This window comes from Aptenodytes patagonicus, chromosome 2 (assembly GCF_965638725.1).
Source record: "Aptenodytes patagonicus chromosome 2, bAptPat1.pri.cur, whole genome shotgun sequence".
Lineage (NCBI taxonomy): Eukaryota > Metazoa > Chordata > Aves > Sphenisciformes > Spheniscidae > Aptenodytes > Aptenodytes patagonicus.
The window spans coordinates 139709510-139732441 of NC_134950.1; the positions used below are offsets into that span (position 1 = coordinate 139709510).

General features: G+C 35.7%; 1 protein-coding gene across 1 annotated transcript in view; it reads left to right on the forward strand.

Annotated features, from left to right (window-relative positions):
• The first annotated feature begins 12369 nt into the window (after window positions 1-12369).
• DGKB (diacylglycerol kinase beta) overlaps window positions 12370-22932 on the forward strand; it is a 379491-nt gene continuing 368928 nt past the window's right edge. The window contains exon 1 of the mRNA XM_076331405.1: window positions 12370-12388. The gene's annotated coding sequence lies outside the window, so the exon portion shown is untranslated. The remainder of the gene's footprint in view (window positions 12389-22932) is intronic.

Sequence of the window (22932 nt, forward strand, 5' to 3'; positions counted from 1 at the left end):
CTACACTGCGTCTACAGAGGATCGGTTAGTTTTAGTGGATTGCTTCTCTTTTTCAGATTGAAGGGTGGTATTTTGTACCTCAAAATTAAAGGATAATTTATATATAAAGACATTTCCATAGTTTGCCCTTGATTTTATAGTGTTCAGTGTACAACATGGAAAAGTACATGTTCCATCGTGAAGCCTATCTGTATTGCAAGCCATAGGCAGTAAAGATGCCAAAAAATGTCTGATGCTCTAAAATGTGTTCCCGGTTCCTATGTGTACTAGCATATCAGATACGAATCCATTTTGATTGATATAGACAGTTTGGCAGACAGCAAGATGCTCACACTTGGCTGTCTACAGGCAAACTTCTAAATCCATGTTTAGGCATAAAAGTTCTAGTGAAATAATTTTCAGTGGTTTGGAGCCTTGGCAGCTGCTTTTGGCTTGGGGATAATTTTTAGTTATTCACTGTTTCTGGAATCATTAATGATGGTAAATGGCAGTGAGTGGGTTGTATCAATTGTATCTTTTTAAAAGAAGAAAAAAAAAAAGAGGAAATATGAGAATTTAATCGTGACTTGGAATGACTGCAGTCTTATTTGTCTATTCTAAAAATAACTGTTGCCATGAATAGATGATGCTTTTTACCCTGTTAACATCTGGGCAGAAAGTCAGGAGGTGCATTTACTTCAGTTCATTTACATACAGAAGAATAACTTGCATTGTAGGCTCTGTGATGATTTAGGGAAGTTTAAAGCATTGATAGTAAAGGTCAGCTATCAGAGTGTGCTAATCACCCGTATTAGAAACATATCATGTTCCAGGTACTCCACTCTCCTATAACTCGGGAAAAAGGGGCTTTAAAAAGTTTAAAAGACTGGAATGGATTGAGGGCAAAACATTAGGGAAGAAGAACCAGGCCAAAGTTAAGTTATTTCAAAAAGAGTGGGTTTTAGATAGAAGCCCAAGAAAATGTCAGCATTTTACCCCTCTTTATTTCACTTTGTCCATCTTTTATGTAGGAAGACCTCTATAATCAGCATCATTCAGAAAGTAACTGAAGCAAAGAATGTCTTTCATCCTACATCTGAGTTCCTTTATAGGACTTGTACACTTAGGTTCATTTTTTTTAACCAGTGTCCTTTGTTATACATACTTTGAATAAAATACTCCAGAAGAATATCAAATGCAAATGGAAAATGGTAAATCTTAAAAAAAACAAACATTAACATCAATTTTTGGCTTTAGAAAGCAAGTTCTTCCACTCTGATGGTGCGTTACTCCTGTGATATGTGCTGGCTTATGATGACTTCCCTGTATTTAACTACTTCCAAGACAAGTTGGCATAACTCTTATTTGCATCTCATTTACTAATAGCAATTAAAAAATACAGGTGGCTAAAGTCTGGTATGAAGGCTGAAGAGAAATTTCCCACTACCTGTATGAATAACTGTGTCAAAAAGACCCGATTGTCCCGTATCTTCTCTGTTAAGCCTTTTCAGTCTGGATCTCAAGAGAACAGCAGAAACAAAACTGTTTCTCAGTAGTTGAGCAGACTCTGGAGACCTTTTCTGTCTTTCTTAGAATATATAAAATTAGTTCTAAAATCACAATGCCTCATTCAGTAGCAGGTGTCAACAAACCTCATCCTGACAACAAGTTTAAAAGATTAAAGCAGTACTTCATAGAATGTACAACTAATTTTCTTTAGTTTATTTGATTAAATGAGCATGAATAATAGAATTTGCAACAGTGCCTCACTGTAGCAGGTGATGTATGCTTATTTTTATAAAAATGCAAATATACTGAATATATAATATTTTAATCAATGTGTTTAAAATCATTTAAATAATGAAATTATATTTCCCTAATTAAGAAATGATGACAATTTAAGTGTTTTGGCAAGATTTCTATCTCTCACTGCATTTTCTACTAGACAAGAAGCTCTTGTTTCTGAATTACTTTCTCTTCCTTTTTTGGGAAGCATCAGAAAGGCATAAGATTTTCGATTTACTCTTACACGTGAAATTAACAGAAGCTTTTTAGAACTTAAGTCACCTCCTTGACTTCCTTTCTAATTAATATGATTACCATCAAAATTGAATTCAGATGTTTCTATACTGAGTTGTGCTTTACTCCTAGACTCGCTCCATTAAAATCACCACACCTGCCTGAAAGGTAACTAGTACTATTTATCTAGTACTATGTATGTTTTGCTGTTTTATGTTTTTAAGAACAACATAATATTTGCTCAACACCTGTTTACGGCATTCTGACTTAGGTCCATAACTTCACAGGTAGCAAGAAGTAAGGGAAAGACTTCATACCCATACAAGCATGGATGGTGTAATTAATTTGAAATGATGACCATAATGGTTCCAAAATCAACTGGATTAAAGGAGCATCTTCATCCAGTGTCAGTACTTATAACTGCTTATCGGAACATGTCTTCCATTACTCACTACACATGATAATACACATAACGTTGTAGAGTTGAAATACAAGCCATATGAACGATAGCTCACAAATAGTTGGAGTTCATGCACTATTTCAAGAGACTACTCTTGACAGCATTTAGATCAGCAGTGGTGGTCAAAGGTAAGACAATATCCAGTTTTAAACTCTAGAAAGTAATTACACAGAGCATAAATCATTAAGGCCTAACTGAAATGGAAATGAAATTCTATTAAAAAAATTATAAACTCGGTCCTATCTGAATATTTGATTCTGCAAAGATACATGAGGCATGTGCCATTATGAATGGAAGGAGCAAGCTTGTTTCAGGATCACAGAGCATTATTAATCCCCCCATTTTTGTTCCTTTAGTTAAAAACAATCATAGAATAGTATGTTAACTATACCGATGGAATGAACTATATGCTTCCTTACATTCCACAGAATAAGGCGGTACATCACAAATTGCTGATCGACAAGTGTGTGTGTACTTTGTCTAACTTCATTGCCCAAGCAGGGTGAAATGGCAATAAATAAATAGTTTAGGTAGTGAGGGGTAAAGGGTATTTTAATAATCCTAATGATAGGGGTGCAAGGAGCTTTTGTTTGTTCTAAAGTTTTCATCAGCTCTTTAGATGATGTAGAAAAATAACCAGCCTTTTAGGCATTTTCTGAAAATTTGTTAATTTTGTTGTAAAAGTCTAATTATTTTTGCCAATGAAGATAATTTCTGACCAGTCAGATCCCAAAAACTGGAGACATGACTGTCCTATCTTTCATGAACATATTCCATGCACTTGTGAAAGTAGGAACAGTGATGGCTGTGAAGAGTGCTGGTGAATATTGCATGGAATAATTACTCCATATTTCCTACAAAAATACTGCTTACGTATGTTGCAATAGTATGCCATTTTTTATTCATGAGCTCTTTGAAATTCGTTAACCTCTCTGAATCTCCAATGTAGCTGGTTGTTCCCCATCTTGTATTTTCCCCACTGAAGAATATCTGCTGAAGCTATATTATGCAAAAGATAATAGTAAAGGAAGGCTGTTGTTGCTAAGACTCCATAAATATTAACAATGTATGGAGGTAGTGTGAATTATAATGCACATAACATTAAAAATACGTATTATGGATGCAGATGCCTATTTGGGAGAATACGAAAAAAAAACCTTCCCAACAAAATTGGGAGGTAACTTCCATTATTCAAACATGTCTTTTGTTTATAGCTTTTTCAGTACAGAATTCCCCACTGTGGTTCATGCTTAATCAAAAACTGTCATCTTTGTGGCCAACCTTTCCTTCTATTGTTTAACACCTACAATTTAGTGTGTACCATACTTCTCCTACCTGAAGATATAGCAGTTCTGTAACTTTTAATTCAACCGGGACAGAAAATTGTTGTGGCGAAGAAGGCTGTGGTTTCAAGTTCTGCATATTGTGAGGCAAACACTAGTTCTCATTTTTTAAGCAGTAAAAAAGGCAAGAAATATGTCTTTTATTTCTTTCCTCCCTTAAATATTTCTGATGTACCTAAAATTCACGCAGCACTCTATCTAAACAGGCTGCTTTGCCATGGCAAGTGTTGAGACTGAACTGCAGTAGTATCAAATAAGATTAGTTCACGTTTCCTATATAAAATGATCCTGCATATATAGTACAATGTTTTTGACTCTCGGTGTGTCTGTGGCTCATTACCCTCCGTAAATCTGATGCATAGTCAGTTGTTCCTTCTCTTGTACTTTTCCAGCTGCGGATTATTCCTACGTGTGATACTTTGTACTTTTCTTTATTGAATTGCGTCTTTTTCTCCTTTTTTTTTTTGATCACTTTTTCAATTTGTCAAGGTTACTTTCAATTCAAATCCTATTCACTAAAGTTCTTGCAGACGCTTTCAGCTTGGTATTATCTGCAGATTTAATAAGTGTACTCTCTATTCCATCATCCAGGTCATTAATGAAAATATTGGATAATACTGGATCCAGGACAGGCCTTATGAAACCCCACTCTGGATTTCCTTCCAGCTTGACAGCAGGTAACTGCTCTAAGTATAGCTTCAAATTTGTTGTGCACGCAGTTACAATAGTGTCATATGGACCACTTAATTCTTTGTTTATTTATGAGAATGGTACATAAGACTGGCAAGTGCACTGAAACAATGAATGTGTATCTACTACTTCCACCTACCAGTAAGGCCTGTTACTAGTCACAGGGAGAAAGTAGATGGGATTGATGTTTTCTCTTGACAAGTGGATGTTTGCTTTAGTTTGTCTGTAGTCTTTGCCCAAAGACAGATATTCCAGCATTTTTGTGAGAATTGAAGTTAGACTGACTAATTTATTATTCTCTGGATCCTCCTAATCTATTTTTTCACAGTTAAGCACAGATGTTTACCTCTTTTGATCCTACTGTCCTCCATATTCTCAGGGGAAAGATAAATGCTGAGATTATTTCAGTTCATTCCTGCATTGGTTCCAGTAGCCTGTAGCTTGCTAATTACGCAGTTTAGCCATCCCTTTTGAATAAAAACTGAAACAAAAATCTCCAGTAATAAGTTGGTCGCTTCCTTTTTTTTCTAATCAGCTTTTTGACACCTCTTATTATATTTGTATACTTTGTACAATGAAATTTTTATTCACGTACACATCTTTATGCTTAACTGTGTAAAAATATATTTTTTTTCTTTTGCTAGTTCATTCAGTTTTTACAAGTGCTTTTGCAATTCCTTGGAATCAGTTTTTCACTTTACAGCCATGGCTAATTTATTATCACCAGCAACTTTGTCATCTTACTTTTGAGCCTTTTATGAAAATGCTCAACAGTATCTCTGTGGATTTCTGCCGGCAACCTTTCCCCACTTTTTTGTCTTAAACAGTGTCCCCACATACTTGGGGTATTCCTGTGTTCTCATTTTTAGTCATATGAATTAGTTTCCACTCTTTGTAAAATTCCTTCTTGAATTTTTGAACAAGTGTTGTTTACCCAACCCTACTGCGCTTCCTAATTTTAGGGTTTTTTTGAGATGGTTCATACTGTTCTTTCATATTTTTAAGAAACTGCCAAGTCTTCTGTCCTCTTTTATTAAAATAAAAATCAGTGATGTGCCCACAAGTACTGAGTAGGCCAGCGGTTGAGGTACAAATAAAAGACTTCAGGTTGCTAAGATGCATTATTTGTTTGTCTTTAGTTTTATCTGACTGTAGAGTATTTGAGACATTCCTGCCACAGCCCCAGTAGGGCCATGGAGTATGGCTTCATGGCACCCTGTAAAACATAGAGGGAGATTTACAGTAAAAAATGACCTAAATCTGTTCATGTTCAAGGAGATGGCAAAAACTGTATGAAGTTTAGTGGGAATAAATTAAATAATTTTGAGTGCCGAAGTATGTATTAACAAATGCATTTGCAAATTATATTTTGTTTTCATAATTCAGAGAACAGCAAATACAATTTAATTTAAGAGCTCTTATCTTCAGCCACTAAATGACAGATCTTGATTAAAACAACTTGCAATGAATTAGAAAACTTTACGGTCTCTAGAAAATATAACAAGGAGTGGGAAAAAAAATTACATGAAATCTCAGGCTGAGTTTAGAGCTCGTGAACACACACAGGAACTGCATGTGCTTAAACATTAGATACTGTACTCCAGGCTTAAGAGCAAAACAATCCAAGAAAATATCAAGACAAATTTTCTTGATAAACATTCTCAAAAAAGTGTATTTCATTGGCATATGATACAGCAATTTCTGATGGAATGAAAAATTCCTGTTGAAAGAGTATAAGTGTAATTAATTATTGGTAGGCTAAGAAATGTTTCAATTTTACAGTAGCTTACCAAATCAAGTTTAACCAGAAGAGGGAAGGACCGAAAGTTGTATGTGATGTTGTCTGAGCCAACCAAAGGCATCTTTTTGTTTTGAAAGTTACGATGAATGGAACTTGAATTTTGTCAGGCTAAATCTATGAAACAAGACTTTTGGTTGAATAAAAGGAGGGGTTTGTTGAACTTGCATGTTTAGAGGTGTTAAATTACTTTTGAGTTAGAAACTGTTTTATCTTAGCTTTAGCCTCAGGAGGAGTAAACCATTATATTTTGGGTGTTGCTGGAGACAATGGTTTCTTTACAGATGGCCAGCTGTTATTTTATTTCTTTTGCTGTACGTTTCTTCTGATTCAAATTAAAGAAATCTAGCTACAACCATCTAGAAGGCGCAAGATAATTATTAAATAAATGACTATAGATAAACTCCTCTGCTTTCATCTTAGCTTTTAGATTTATAAAAGTATTCATAAATGCATCTTAAACATTTATAAAAAAGATTAGAAGTGTCTTAAATTTTTCAGCTCTGACAAATATAGTTTTTATGATGTTTGATATCTTACAAAAACTATCATCCTGAGTCGTTTAGGAAGTCTGAAGAAGTTCAGGAATTGCTAAAATAAGTAGACTCAACATAGAATCATAGAATAGTTTGGGTTGGAAGGGACCTCTAAAGGTCATCTAGTCCAACCCCCCTGCTGTGGGCAGGGGCATCTTCAACTAGATCAGGTTGCTCAGAGCCCCGTCCAACCTGATCTGGAATGTTTCCAGGAATGGGGCATCCACCACCTCTCTGGGCAACCTGTGCCAGTGTTTCACCACCCTCAGCGTAAAAAATGTCTTCCTTAGATCTAGTCTAAATCTACCCCCCATTAGTTTAACGCCATTCCCCCTTGTCCTGTTGCAACAGGCCCTGCTAAAGAGTTTGCGCCATCTTTTTTATAAGGCCCCTTTAAGTACTGATAGGCTGCAATAAGGTCTCCCTGAAGCCTTCTCTTCTCTAGGCTGGACAACCCCAACTCTCTCAGCTTTTCTTCATAGGAGAGGTGTTCCATCCCCCTGATCATTTTTGTGGCCCTCTTCTGGACCCGCTCCAACAGGCCCGTGTCTTTCTTATGCTGAGGGCTCCAGAGCTGGACACAGTACTCCAGGTGGGGTCTCACCAGAGCAGAGTAGAGGGGCAGAATCCCCTCCCTCGACCTGCTGGCCATGCTGCCGTTGATGCAGCCCAGGATACAACTGACCTTCTGGGCTGCACAAAAGTACTTGTCAGAAGAAATAACTTCCAAGATCCATGAAAAAATCATCTTTGATATTCTCAGATAAAATTTTTGAAAACATGTTTGCTACCCAAGCTGTTTTCAGCTAAATAATGAATCAGCCATGAAAATAAAACTCCAATTCCTTTGGCAGATTCCCCATTTACAAATTCCTTACAGTAATGCCAAAATCTGTTCCACTTCTCTGAGGTTCAATTTTAACTATGAGAATGATGTGAAATGATACCTACCAAAATTCTGTTAAGCAGCACATACGCTCTGAGTAGTAATGCATACACACAATCTAATTATTTTTCAATAAATAATTTCAAGTTACAAAAATTGTACTTCTGTGGATGAAACTGTCTTCACTAAAGATAGTATTTTGCCATTGGTTTCCATAGATTCAAATTTTAAAAATATTCTCAAAATGAATAAAATAATGGCCAAAAAAGTGCTGTGCAGAACAATGTCATGTAGGCTACCACAAGGGAAATGCAAACATGCCAGTCTTATCCTTATTCCATGGTAGCAAAATTCTTCAAGGAACCTACAGGGATTTGTTCTCCATTATTTTTCTTTATCTATCCCCGGGGTCTAAAGATTGGTCTTAAGGGGTTGTTTCAACTTTTCTTTGGCTACATATTTCCTGTTTACATTTTAAAAGCTTTCTTGGTCATGGTAGCATCAGCTGGGAAAGCAAGAGAAAGCAAATCTTTAGTGGCAAGACTCACATCTGAAATTTTATTACAGTAAGACTGTGTTAGTGAAACCTTGCTTAACAAGTCTATCAAAACTAGTTTCTGATTCTCAGTTGTACAGATTGTTTCCAATCTATATGTATTTGTTTTATATTTGTATTTGATTATATTCATGCAAAATACGCAAGTACACAGACTTCATGTTTATATAGAAGTAAAATTAAGGTTCTCAGTTCATCTCCAAATTTATTTTTGATAATTTGTGCATCCCAGCTATTCACAAGTGAAGATGACTTGACTGGTGCAAAAAACACCTCTGTCTGTTGGCTTGGGAATACACCAAATCTCTTCCACAGTCCTTGACTCTGATGTTCACATCCCAAAATTGAGCCATACAGAGACCATCTTCTGATACCTCTGGAACTGTTTGCTCTGATTGCCACGAGCTCTGCTTTTATAAGCTTTGAGCATGCAGCCTTAGTGCATATGGCTTTGCCTGTCTACAGTGGGAGACTGAAAACCCTTGGATTTTCCTTTTGGGTAAAACTCTTTCAGTCTTTCATCATTATTTCAGCACTGCATAGTCATTTGACATTAAAAATGATATTAAATCTATTGCAATACAACCTTAATAAGTATGTTATTTTTATCAGATGTGCGATGAATTTTTGTTTGCTAAATAGCAGCTGTCGTAGTCATATTAGTTCTGGGCCATAAAAAATGAAACATAGCTTCTGGAGCCAATATTTATGTATGGAGAACTGCTCTTGTTGCCAGTATTGTGGTGTTTCTCCTCCAAATAGAAATCAGATAGCACCATCAAAAAGCCTATTCACAGATAAGCGTATATTCTAAGCGTTCATTTCTTATTTTATACTGCCAATTTCATTTTCCTTTTGAAGCTGTGAACTAGAGTCCCAGAAGGCTTTTAACATCTAGAAGATCTGTCCTTAAATGGGTTATGTTGAGCTTAAGTGGGTTACACTACGGAGAGATTTCTACAGCAACTATGAATCAAGATTGAAAAGACTGAGGAGCTAAACACAGCCCCTGCTGCTTTATGCATGTGAAATATTAGTAATTGGATTTTGAATACATTATTTACACTTAATCTAGAAACGAGGTGGTTGCCAATTATGTATGAGCAGGTTTTTTCAGTTGTGGGTTTATTGTGTTATGCATGTATAGACATTCAAACAGACTCTGTGCAGACTCAAGTTCACCAGCACTGTTCTTCCTGTTGAAATGTAGGGGAGTTGATTCCTAGGTGAAGGATATCAACAGGCAAGGTGAGAGGGGATGTAGGAGGAAGATAAGGAATAAATGAAAGGGTGGAAGGTAAACCTTGAACAGACACCGCTCTTTCATTACCCTGAGGCTCATTTATTCTCTAAAGATCAGATCCTACCAATCTTGTTCAAACTGAATTTCCATAGGAGCTTGTTTTGATTAAGGAACAAAACTAAAATCCTAACTTTTTTATTTTGTGTGTCCAAGTCCGCTTAGCAAAAGTGTTGAAAATTTGTTAATTTTTATTTCAAATTTGTCACCAACTTATTAAGTATATTAATTTCTTTTTTTTTAAAGAAGAAATAGCTCCTGTATACCTGTGTGAAAATAGATAGAACAAAATATATTCTGAAAGAACAATGTATCAGAAAGTGTTTTAAACCATTATGCAAAGCTTAACTTAAAAATAATTCCCTTTCTCATCATGCATACTTCTGCTCAAGAAATTTATCCTGCCACCTACTTCACCATATGGAATTTTAATAGAGTGCTAAGTCACAGTGGATGTGTCTGTAAGTATCTGTGACAGTGCTGCCCATGTGCCTAAGTCAGTGAAGAGGTTGAACCTGTACATGCATAGCATAGCTGGTTTGAGTACTACTTTCTTTTGTAATCTATTTGCTGAAGTAGGACTTTGAACGCCCTAGGTGTTCTCCAATCCTGATATAATTATTGTCATGAGGTTCAGACTGTACTTTCTGCAATCCAAGGTTTGATTTTCTTTTTGTTGTTCCAAAATATATTAATGTAACTTTGCTATTTTAAGTACCCTGGAAGAAAACATTTCATGCACGTGTTTGAGATGCTGTTATCTTTCAGCTGATTGATCCTCTAAATCTACAGATGGGGATAAACACAGCTGTAATGGTATAAAGTGATACTATTTCACTATAGTAAAACTATTCATGTTTTTCAAAAAACTATTTTAAAAAAACCCTGCAAACACCAAAAAATATAGCAATAATTATTTATAATTGCTGTAACTCACATTCGGAACCTCTAATGGATGACTGCATTCTCTTCTGCCCTGTAAGCAAATACTCCTCTTTGTTCAAAGTACTGGGAGAAGACGACAAAGAAAAAAATGCCATTCCACGCTACATAAAACATCAGTTTTCAATCTTTTTATTAAATACAATTTGATCTTTTTCCTGCAGAAAATAGTATTTATTATTGACCATTTCAAGAGCCATTGTCAAAAGTTTATCTGTAGGGCCACAGTTTTAGCCTGGCATGCCAGGTGTAATTTGCTCTTTTGCTATTAAAAACATAAAATAGTTTGCTAATAAAAAGTTTTTACATGCACAAGCCTGGATTTTCTCAATTCCAAAGAATATGACTATTTTTAGTCAAAATGTAAGAGTTTTGCTCTTGCTCTTTTCCTTTTTATTGTCAAACTATAATTCTTATGTACAGATCAATAATGTAATCCTAAAGCTGTTCTAGATGATACTACTATAATGTCAATGCTGATACCAACAGTATGTATTTTTGATGTCAATATTTTTCATGTCATGTATGGAAGTTCAATAATTTCCCATTCCACTGATATCCTTAAACATCTTAATAGAGTAAACAAATCTGTTAAATACTTACTAGTAATAAGTAAAATGATGAAGAGTTAGAGATGGCTCTTATAAAAGTAAATCATTCTTAGATTCTTCTTTAACAAAACCCTTTAATTTTTGTTCTTAGTCTTTAGTTCAGCTGGGTACATTTGAAAATCTATTGATGACCAAAGGAGTATAAAGTGAAAAGGAATAAATTGTATGTGAATCAGTAGGAAATATGTTTTGATAACAACAGTAAAATAGACTTATCATTACAGAAATATAACTTCCCTCTGATCTTTCTGTGCTTTTTCTGCTTCAGTTAGTAATTTAAACAAAGGTTTGCACTCTTGCACCAAGTTCACCTTCATAGAATAAACTTTCTTACTGAGTAGCAAAAATGTGTGCATTTAGTTAAAATGAATTTTCCAGAAACATTTGAATGAATGGGGAGATTCTGAGTCAGCTTCTAGCAAAAGGCTTATCTAATGCCCCATGTGAATGCTCAGTGTATTGTTTTGATTAAAGCTTGAATGGAAAACTGCTGATCTGAGGTAGTACATGTTATCTAAGATGCAGACAAAGCCGTTTTCAGCTGTGTAAACTGCAAAAATGGTTAGTGGTAGAATAACATAAATTGTGTGCCATTCACAGGGTGTACAATAAGGGTTCAGATTGCTATTCTATGATGATTAGACATAACACTAAGCATATATGAATAACGTTTCTACTAAATCTATTTGCAAATATGCCTTATTTGCAAAAACTGAGTTTAGCAGGAATATCAAGGGACATGTGGGGTAAGGAAAATTAGAATTAGAGAAACCATCATCTCTGACTTCTGCTGTGTACTGGTTTCACTTCTACGCTCTTCCACTATATACCAACTAGTTTAGTTTACTGTAATTTCACAGTGGTTCAGTTTCCTGAAGTTTACACACTTCCATCTGTTTTATAAGCAGCCTAGAGTACTAACTCCACCAATCTTGGTTATTACAATGCAAGGCTGATTTTTTTTTTTTTTTTTTTTTGGCTTAGAACAGCCCCCGCAAAATGCAGACTTAATAAAAAGCAAGGCAAAATGACTTGTTGATGAAAACACACCGATTCAGTGATGAAAACACCTTGATTTCAATGGAACTACATTATAGGTAAAAGTAACTGATTTCTTTAACAAGGGCACAGTTGCTGTAGCTGTTATTTAGTGTTATACCTCATATGTAAATGCATTTCAAATGTTTTAACTTGCAGATTAAAGGAAAATGAATCCAGAAACAAGGATGGTTTTTGAAACCACGCACTGCTCAGCTCAAATCTGTCGGGTAATTCAATTGTTCTGTTTTCCTCCTGATGTTCCACAGTTATAAATGAATGGAAGATATGCAGAGCCACGGGTGACAAGCATTTTTGGAATAAACAATAGCCCATGGTAGTATTCTTGCTGCTGAGTGCTCTTGTTCAAATGGCCATGTTAAATCAGAACACACTGGTAAATCAAGTACTTGATAAAACAACAGAATTGATAATTCTCTGCATCATACAGTTTATTTTTAGCAACCTGGTTTACATTTTTATGGTAATATATTTTCTTTTTTTTTATAATAAGTATTAAATTACTTTTTTTTTTTTTTAAGTATTTCAAACAAACAAACAAAAAACTCATTCCCTAACTGATGCAGCTCCAGGAGGATGCATGCTGTTGTCTCTTTACCGCTGTGTAGGAGCAAGCTCCTGACAAGGCTATAAGGGTAAATTTTCTGCCTACCCAAAATATTTATCTTCTGGAAAATTCTTTGCAGCATCTCTGAGACACCAGAGTGTGTATTTCTCATGGCCTAATGAAAGTCTTATGGTTCAGACCATGCCACAGAAAATTCAAACTCGTCACATCTGACCGTGACACTTCATTTATGCCTGCTTCTCTTGAAGTTCACCCAAGGGCAGAGGTGACCAGAGATGATCCTACAAGGGCCCTGTTGCCTGTCCCAAAGGTGGTTGGCCTCATCAGGCCAAGTTCTGACGTCAGACCAAACTACGTGTCTGTAAGAAAAATGTGAATATGAAATACCAAGTCCGTGAGGCACCTAAGCCTCAGGGCCCTACTAAGGTCTCCCAGGCCAGAGGATTGCAGGTGTAGCCATGACATCTGCAAAAATGCATATTGTGCGTAAAAGCTGGACTGGCAAAAGTACCGTTGTCCTGGTACAGGTTTTTAAACTAGAAGTTTTGCAGTATTAATAATACCACAGAGACAGAACAACCCCATTGATTTAAAAGGAACTGCTACTGATTTGCAAAAAAAAGTTAATTACAAGTCAAGGCTGCATACTCCATTTTAATTATGTACACTCTGAATGTTATTAAAAAATACAAGTCAAATAGTCCTGTAAAATAAGAAAAAAAAGAACTCTTACTTTCCTCTATTTTAAACACAATTTTAAAGAAGTGCTTAGTGACAGACAACAGCAAAATTCAGCTTGCAGATTGAGACACTGGAATTTACATGCCCATATATAGGTGCCTAGGTGCAAAAAAATCCACACCCCTTATAGCCAGTAAGGATCTGGTTGACACAGCCTAGACAGATGTCTAGCTCATCCTGAAGTGGACACCCGCATTGGGGCTGCTGGGCATCTCTAGGTTCTATACTCTGCATTGATTGTATTTTCACTGACTGTAATGGAAAACCAGTCATCTTAAACTGAGCTACATCTCACTTAAAGAATCCTTAACGTTTATGTTATAGGCTTGTTGTGGGTTTTTTAACCCACTTTCTATGATATTGTGGGTTGTGAACAAATGTTTTTTCCAACTTCAGTGCCAGATCCAGAATTTACTATAAATATACAAGAATTTGAGATAAATCAATATTAGAAAGAATGAGATCTTTTTCACTAAATTCTGGTCCAGTGGGCTGATGATGCATTTTCACTTTTAAAATGATCTTTAAAGAAGAGCATATCTATCTGGAGGCAGGTTTCTTATCAAATTCATTAACAGTTTTAGTTCTGCTTTTGTTCCTGATTTTTTTTTTTTCAAGAATTGAGTCTTCTTGCATTAGTTCTATATGGCTATAAATTATTTTGACTGAATAACTTTAATGTTATTGTGTATTCATGAGCTTTCACTTCAACTTGGTGTGCAATGGCAATGTTTTGTAATTTTATTTCAATTTTTAGATGAACACTATGCTTTAAAAAAAGAGAACATCTGCTCAGACTTTTAGGGGTAAATAGGTATGTAATTAATAAAATTTTGAACTGAGGGTAGTTCTTGAACCATGTGCAATTATCTTAATGCCTCTAAGTAATGTAACTTCACAAACTACAGCAGTTTAATTGGGTGCCTTTGTATATACATAAAATACAAAATATTTATTGTCAGTCGAGGTCTGGTGAAAATACACAGAAGTGGAATGAAACCCATACAAGATATGCATACAAATACTGGAAGAATCCTTCAATAAGAATCTCCCCGTTTAGAAATAAGAAAAGATATACTGACTGCTATCCAGAAGGATGTTAACTACTAGCAATGCAGGAAGTGTTTCTTCAAGATTAGGCTGTACATGTAGTGAGGTAGTGAAGAACTTTATATCTGTATCTCCCAGGTGCTTGCACGTTTCTGTTCATACTGCGTGTATGTGTGAATCAGTTGGCATAACAGACAAATTTGATATAGACATGCATATTTAAAATCAATGTTTGAAATTATTTTTTAATTAAGGTGGACATTATTTCCCACAGTTACAAACAATTTTTTATTGTTAATTCATGAATAATAAAACTAGACTTTCATTTGTTTTCCAAGGCTGAGGATTCATTTTGCAAGACACAAATTATTTTGGCATAGCTATCGAGATACTGAGGCAGCAGTGAAGCTGATTATGGAATGTCCTGTGGTGTAATCATCTAATATACAATACATGTTACTTTATGTTCACTTCCCCAAAGCAATTTTATTGCTTGAATTCTGAGCAGCCTGGCAGTCAGTCCATTGCAAATCTTGTATTAGAAGTCTCTAGTTAAACCTATGTACTGTGCGTAGTATTCTTCCATGTTGCTTACAACTAAAACTTAGAAACAACTAGGACAACTAAAGAGAGCATTCTATGTACTATCCAAGGAAGAAGAGGACTCTTGCTCTATTTAATTACACTTCACTTTTTCTCTGTCCTCAGTTCTATGTGATGATTGGCCTAATGCAGAAAATCTACTCATTACTTATAAGCTATACTGAAATAGATATGACTTCTAATTATAAGAATTAGGGCAAAATGTAAATATTAAAGGCAGCCTGTTATGAAACAATATGAAAAAAAAAACCTACATAGACAAAAATCTTCTTACTGTATTTTTGAGTAGTTTGTTCAATTGACTGTAATGATTCTGTGGAAGGAAATTTCACTATAATCCAATGGAAATCTAGTTAATGGGTTTAGATGGAAAGTTAATTAAGTATGTGGTTTCATACTCGCCATTTTCAGTGTTTCTGCTTTTGTAAAGAGAAAGCCAGGAAGAACTTAGAGACCACCCTCTCTGGTTTATGTGGAGGTATACACTTCCAAAAGGTTGATTTTTAGTTATTTAAGTGCTGTTTCCAGGATGTCGCTCAGTTGTCTCACCAGAATTTCATAAGCCTATAGTGAATTGGACTGCATGTATGCTAGGCGCTATACAGAAAGAAGCAGTTCTACCTAAGTCACATTTAGATGAGACAAATGAGTGGAAAAGCAGAACTCAAGTAACAGAAACAGGAATCTCAGAGTTATCCTGCAAGTCAGCATCAGCACCAGGAAGCAAAAAGATCTTGTGATTCTCACTGTAACATCCTGGGTTTTAGATCACAAAATCTTTGTGATTCTAAATAAAAATAAATAACTAATTTAATTAAAGAAGCACCTTGAAAGCTTTCATTTCTTTTGCAACCCATCTATTTTTTATTTTTAATGCAGCACCTGATTGTTCCACAGGAACTGAGTATCTACACCCCCTTTGGTCAACTTGGAGTGTCTGGGAACAGAAAAAAATATTCCATGCCTGTGCAGTGTTTTTCAGTGTTAATCAGTGTCCAGTGGGCTTTTCCCGGGACACATTTTCTCAACAGAAATTACTTGATTATTTGCTGTGCAGCCCAACTCTGCTAGTTCAAAAAAAAAAAAAAAAGAAGATCTTTCAGCTGTCGTTACACAGCACCAAATTTGCACACGGAGATACACCTGTAAAATCTGCTATAAATTCAGGGAACTCTTTGCCCAGACATTATCTCTTTTAGAAACTGTAAATTTCAGGAAGGGTTTGCTATTACATGAATAAAAATCTCAACATATCAGTAAGACCATTAAACTTGCTTTCATCTGCTTTTCTCTTAGCTGGGTTAGTAGAATAAACTTGCCCTTAGCTATCTGATCTAACTATTGCAAGGAAAAGCTGCTGCTCTTCCTTTTCCTTCTTTTTCTTTGCTTTTGAAAACATATCCATTTAAGGGGAACCTAATTATAATTAAACAATGAAATAATTTTCTTTTGGCATTACAATTATTAAATTCTTGGTTCTACTTCTTTTCTGCAACATATTCAGTCCCATTCTTGCTTATGTATTACTTTGCCAAGGCCATAGCTTTGGTTCTGATGTTATGTGCCCAGTCCAAATATCAATAGAAGTGATTGAGACTCTACTTTTTCTCCAGTTGGTACTGGATTATATTTTAATAGCCCAGTGGGGAATTAGAAAAGTAATTACTTTTATTAGGAAGCTTAATTCAATGAAAAGACCCTTCCAAAGAACTTAATCTCAATTGACAGCTCATTGTGCCATTAAAAAGCAATACAGGACTGGTGCATCAGCAAACCAAAGTGTTGCTTCTTTGCAAGTGATTTTACAGTCAGTGCTAATGATTTAGTTCTTCTTTTGTGAATTATGCAACTTTTTGGAATTTTTAATGTGTTATATCAGTTCAGCTGGGAAAATTGGAATGCTTCTAACTGCAGCATCACTTACTACTACTGTTCCATAGCCTTGACAATTATTTTGAATGCCTTTTAGTAAGAAGGTCTTTTTCAAAGTTATTTTTCTTAAGAATTAATATTAAACACTTCTTATTCAGGTGCATAATTTGTATGCAGATGCAAGATCTATGATTTTGACCCATTACTATAGTTTACAGCTTCTCAGCATTATTTATCTCAGGATAAGTAACATCTCACTGCCTGCTTCCTGAAGACTGTGTATCATCACTTTTTCTGTTGTTTTTTTTCTGCACTAGTATCTAATGTCAAATATTACTAAAATCGCATAACCTCCTTATGGGTCTTAGAGATATTTAAAACAAAGTATATACCAAACCCACTCATATTTTTTTCTAGCCGAGACATGATTATTAAGAAAATGGATTGCAGACTGATAGAGCATTCTGACTTGGGGAAATTCTGTGTTCTTATCTTCCTTTTTTATATATATTTCAAAATTCTCCTTAGTTTACAGTTCATTAAACAAACTTTCCATTTCTCTGGTGTTTTCAGGATATTTTTCTATTTCCTCTTTGTCATAATTTACTTTCTTAAAAATATGGAAAGTTAATATGAGTCATTTCATCTGGTTGCATCCCTCAGCTTTTGCTCCGATCTCTTTATTTAAGGTCATCTTTCATTACTCTTTGCATATAGTTCACTGGATTCATTTTTTTTTTCTAAAAATAAGATTAAAGTACATTTCTATACTACTAGCTAACAAAGACCTCTCCATTTTCATATATCTAGGATCCCTTCTGTAGCCTCTAATGACAAAATGAGTATTCATGAGTATTCAGTAAAATGGATTAATTCCTCCCACTGTATCATGAATGGTGTAACTTAATAACTTCTAATTGATTACATTTGTGACGTCTAATTAAAAACTTCAAAATAATGTGAAGTAAGGGATTTTAAAACTATAACTTAGGTCTTTTTATTTGCTGTGGTTTTCAGTCAAATCAAAGCTCAGCATTTCTCCTAAATATGGGGCACTTTTTCTTTAAGAAGGGGAGAAGCAGCTCTTATGTACTTTCTCTTCTGATAAAATTTGCAAATTTGGCTGTTGTGGGAATAGATTGGTCCCTCAGGCTGAGAAAGTAGCTCAGTTATTTAAGAAGTAGCTTTGAGCAATTAATTCTTGGCTTTGCATATGAAAATTGTTTTGCTGCAACGTTTCTATTTAAAATGGAAATGTGTCATTGCATGGTCAGCTTTGCCACAAGTCCTTAGTGGTATCTTGAAAAACCTGTGGAGATCTATGAGTCTCTGGAAGAGCTGCACTGTAACTCTACAGTACCTCACTGAATCCTTACAGGGATAGAGTGCTTGTACAGCATCAGCCTCATAAATTCTTCTCTCCATTTCCAAAGGCTTCATGCCAGGCACTACCTCTCTAGTACTTCCAGCCTCAAACAGACCTTACACTGGCTCTGTGTAAACTGGAATCCTTATTCTTATATGAAAATAACCCAAATTCTCCGTTTCCCACTGTGTGCATGTGGGTCAGCTGACAGACCAAACAGAATAGATAATGGCTTCACTCATGCTGAAACCTTTCTCCCAGTCAAGGTACTAAACTGAGTGTCTCTTACCTGCTTGGTCATTGGCTTTCATAAAATTTATAAGAATTTATCATCCCTGAGGTTTCTGCTCTTCTGTTCTTAACTGTCAAATTTAGTTAAAACTGACCACTGTATTAAAACATCATTGAAAGATAAATCCAACCGGGAGTAGGAACACTTAAACCTTTTTTTTTTTTTTTTTTTTTTTAAGAAACCTGAACCTGGCTAAAGACAAGCTAAACCAAAACCCTCCCTAGTCATAATGTTATTAGATCATATGTTGACTTTTTTAAGAGTTTTATACGTGAGGAACACGTTTTTCTAATTGCTACTTTATTTCGGAGAAGACTTCCAGTTTCAGTTAGTCCATTAGTTCCTCCTGACAATGTATACTACACTGCACTACTTAATGATATACAAAAGTACTGTACTTCCAGAAGTGCCAGAGAGCAATACTGCTCTTGAATATTTTTTAAAATTATAATATATCAAGACAATCATAGACTACTTTCTGGTCTTCCCAGGTGTCCTACTTCATTTATTTCTCTGTATCTAACTAGAGTACTTCCTTTGTTATTCCTGCTTTCTGATTTCTGTACTTGCTACTTGTATCACTGCTGAATTCGGTGTTGTGTATGAATGTTTAAACTACAATATATTACGATTCTGATAACTTACAGTAACTTAATAGCAAGCAGATATGAGTAATAGCTACATCTATATTGCCCTGCTAATCCATTCCTGAGGACCACCCTGCTAGGGGTTCTCTGTATCAAGCACCTCTGTTCACATCAACATTTAAATTCCTTAGACCCCAGATCCCCCTTGCTGTGTTCACCTTGCTTCACAGACAGAAGCTACAGGGTACAATAGCAAGCCCCTACTGCAGGCCCACAAAAGTGCTTTCTGCACTTGATCTTCCTCCGCTGCCTTTTTTCTGCACTCTGCACTTCTCATAGGATGAAGTCCCTGGTGAAGAACCCATCTGACTCTTTTCATCTCTGCCGGTGGCTTCTAGTAGGTGGAACAGGAAGGACAGTGTAGAGTGGCCAAGAGTATCAGAGCCAGTGTTGCCCTTCTTGTAGACAAAGTTCATTACTACATTAAGTCTGAAATAAGTGAGTTCTGAAGAGGGAGCACAACAGAGACACATATACAAATATAAATCAACAACTGCTGCAGTGTCATCAAGGAAAATGGTACAAAGGAGCATGGATGCATTTGTAACAATACTTCAGTAATTTTAGGCTCAGCATTTCCACTAAATCAAATGGGGATTAGTTAATAAGATGCTGTTATATGTCTTAGTCTTTCTAACATTGAAACCAGCTTTGCGAATAATGAATTTTTCATGAAATATTCTGTCACCTTTGTTAAAAGCAAACTGCAAGCTGTTTTTAAAAGCACAGTACCATTTGAATAAGACCTGAGTTTACACTCGTCTCTAAAAAAAATTGCGTTGTACGTTTAAGATGACCATCATGGAATTGAAAAAAGAAACCCAGAAGTGAGGAAGTTGGACTTAGGCAATTGCAAGCCATGTTTACATTTCCTGAAGGTGATTCAGGTGAGGAGCTGGAGAAGACCCTATCTATATCTTACCCCAGAGCCACCTACATCATAGCAGCTCTGCTGGCTGCAGCATTATTTGGAATTGTCGAGCAGGATGATACCTCCCTTTCCTCTCCACCAGGCCTATTTTCCTCAGTATCTATGTCAGGTGAAGCCTCCTACAGAAGGATCAGGGACCAATCAATAAAGAGTAAAAGTGATGGATGAGGCCTGAAATTCCTACTCACAAGTGCTAAAACACTGCACCAAGAATAATTGTATGCAGGTGGATGACTGTTCATACATATGCAAATGTACATTATCAAGGAGTTAGTTTCCAGATAATAAGCCTGAATATATAACTGATATAAATGAGCAAAATTTTCACCATCAGGTCTGTTTTTTTGTTCTGAGATGGGCTGTGCATGTTTATTCATATTAGCAGACAGGCAGCAGTAATTCCATTCAAGACAGAGAGACTAGTCTTGAAAATAAGGGCTCATCAAGGTGTTTGTTATACATTGAAACAGACTCAGCACTGCAAAGATATTAAAACTAAAATATAATAAAAACTGGTAATTACAGAAAATGGAGGAAGCATTAATTAGTTGGTATACTCAAAATCTGAGTATACAATAATTAGCCAAAAAAGTGTAATTAAGATTCGCATTCAGGCAGTAGCAAATGCATGTATTGTATTTATTGTTTGGTTACCTGATTTTGATTTAATTTAGCTTTTAGAAGCAAACATTTCCTTTGCCACATAGCTATAAGGCTGGAGTTTATATAAGCTGGATGAATATACACAGACCCATGGACTCAGTTTATATTAGAGACCAAACCAGATGTGATACTCCATTGTGCTGGCCGCTGTATAAGTATTCACATCAGAGAAACTCATTGCTCCAGATAACTTCAGCCTAGAGAAGTAAAACATATATAAGGAGATAAAAGGCTTGCTCTAAAAATAGTATAAATGATTGATTAGATGATCTAGGCAAACATTTAGAATCTAATTCCAAGTATGTGGTTCTCGCATCTTGCTGCTTAATGCTAAATTCAGTATGTCTCTTGTTCTTTAAAACTTCTTTAAAACTTCTTAGAAACCTGGAGTTGCACATATTCACGTATCCAAAATGGTGCTAATCTTCATAGTGGAGACATCACAGCAGTTCATGCAAAAGCTAAACTAGAGCCAAAAGCAGATTTATACCATAGTCCTTTAAACAGCTTTATCTGATAGACCTTTCAGAGCATATCCAACAGGTATTCACATCATCTTCAAAAGCGTCACCATTTCTTTTTAAAACTTGTCAGGAGAATGAGAAAGTGACAGCATAAAATTTAGAAGAACTACTTGTTTCAAACCTTTCCTGAAGGGGTTCAAAGCCTCCGCCTCCCCCTACGCCAGAATTTTAACATTCAGTCTGGTCTTGATGGGATCTGTGTCTGCCACTTCTTTCGAGTTAAAGAACAGAAATTTTATTGTATCAAAATTCAGTTCAAAACATGGCTTTATGGACACCCTAGGTGGAAAAGCATCCTGGATCCCAGGAGAAACAGAAAATAGAATCAAGATCTTGGCCCTTCTGGAGGAGTACCAGTCCAGTACCACTCCTGGGATTTTGGTCCAATTCATCTTTTCTGTGTTGGTTGGCGTTCACAGGCAGTGAAGGTAATTAGTTATCTTCCTGGGAGGTAAGATTTGCAAGTTTGTATCCCTTCAGGAAGAGAAGCCTGAACTGGGGCACCCATATCATGTACTTCAACCGCTGGGCAACCCTGGGCAACCTGCTCTCGGTGACGCTGTTTGAGCCAGAAGGGTTAGACCAGATGTCCTCCAGAGGTCCCTGCCAACCTCAACCATTCTGAGATTCTTCTAGGTTTATGGAACATTACCTCTTTGCCCTCTGGCTGTATTTCTGAGTGAATGCAATCAATTCCCCTGTGGTTTGTACAGACGTTGATTGTGTGTTTACAGTGGGAATGATTGAAACATGGCTACTATATTTAGTCTACTGAAGGGGATATGTCCCCTTCAAGAAAATGTCCCACTGGAGGCCTAGGCATTGATCTGTTAAGTACTAACAAAAATAAGGAAGTTGTGGACATCTTTAAAAGTAGAAGTTTAGTTACCCAGGGAAAATTTTTTTCCGACTGAATACTTGAGGTTTGTAGTGTTAAGGGAGGATTTTAAAAATTGCAGTCTTAAATCACAGTGCTGGTTTTATGTGCATAGATCCTAGATGTCAAAGTCAAGTAATGGACCAACAGCAGAACTGGAGTATACAATAGAACTATCTAAGCATGCCACTGAGTGCTTTACTCACAGGGTCCTGCTGCTCTCAAAAACGACTTCCTTTATTTTCAACCTATTTATATGGTGTAAATCTAGAACAAACTTTTTTGGTAGCTGTGACAGTGCAAGTAGAACAGAATTTAGCTTTTAAATAGCATGTCCTATACAAGAGCAAAAGATGTATTGATAAATTGCTAATTTTTTCCCTGGAATCTCTATGTGAATCTGTTCCCAGAGAAGTGAGTGGAATTTTTTTTTTTTTTTACATACTTTCAACTGCATGTTGAAAACATATTAAAAGACGTGAGCATTTTAATGATAGTAGGAAGTATTAAAGAATAAAAAGTGGACTCTATTAACTTTTAACAACACATGTATATTAAAAATGCGTTACTTGAAGTATCTGCAATGTAACACTGGTGTGTATATTCCATATAAATACTT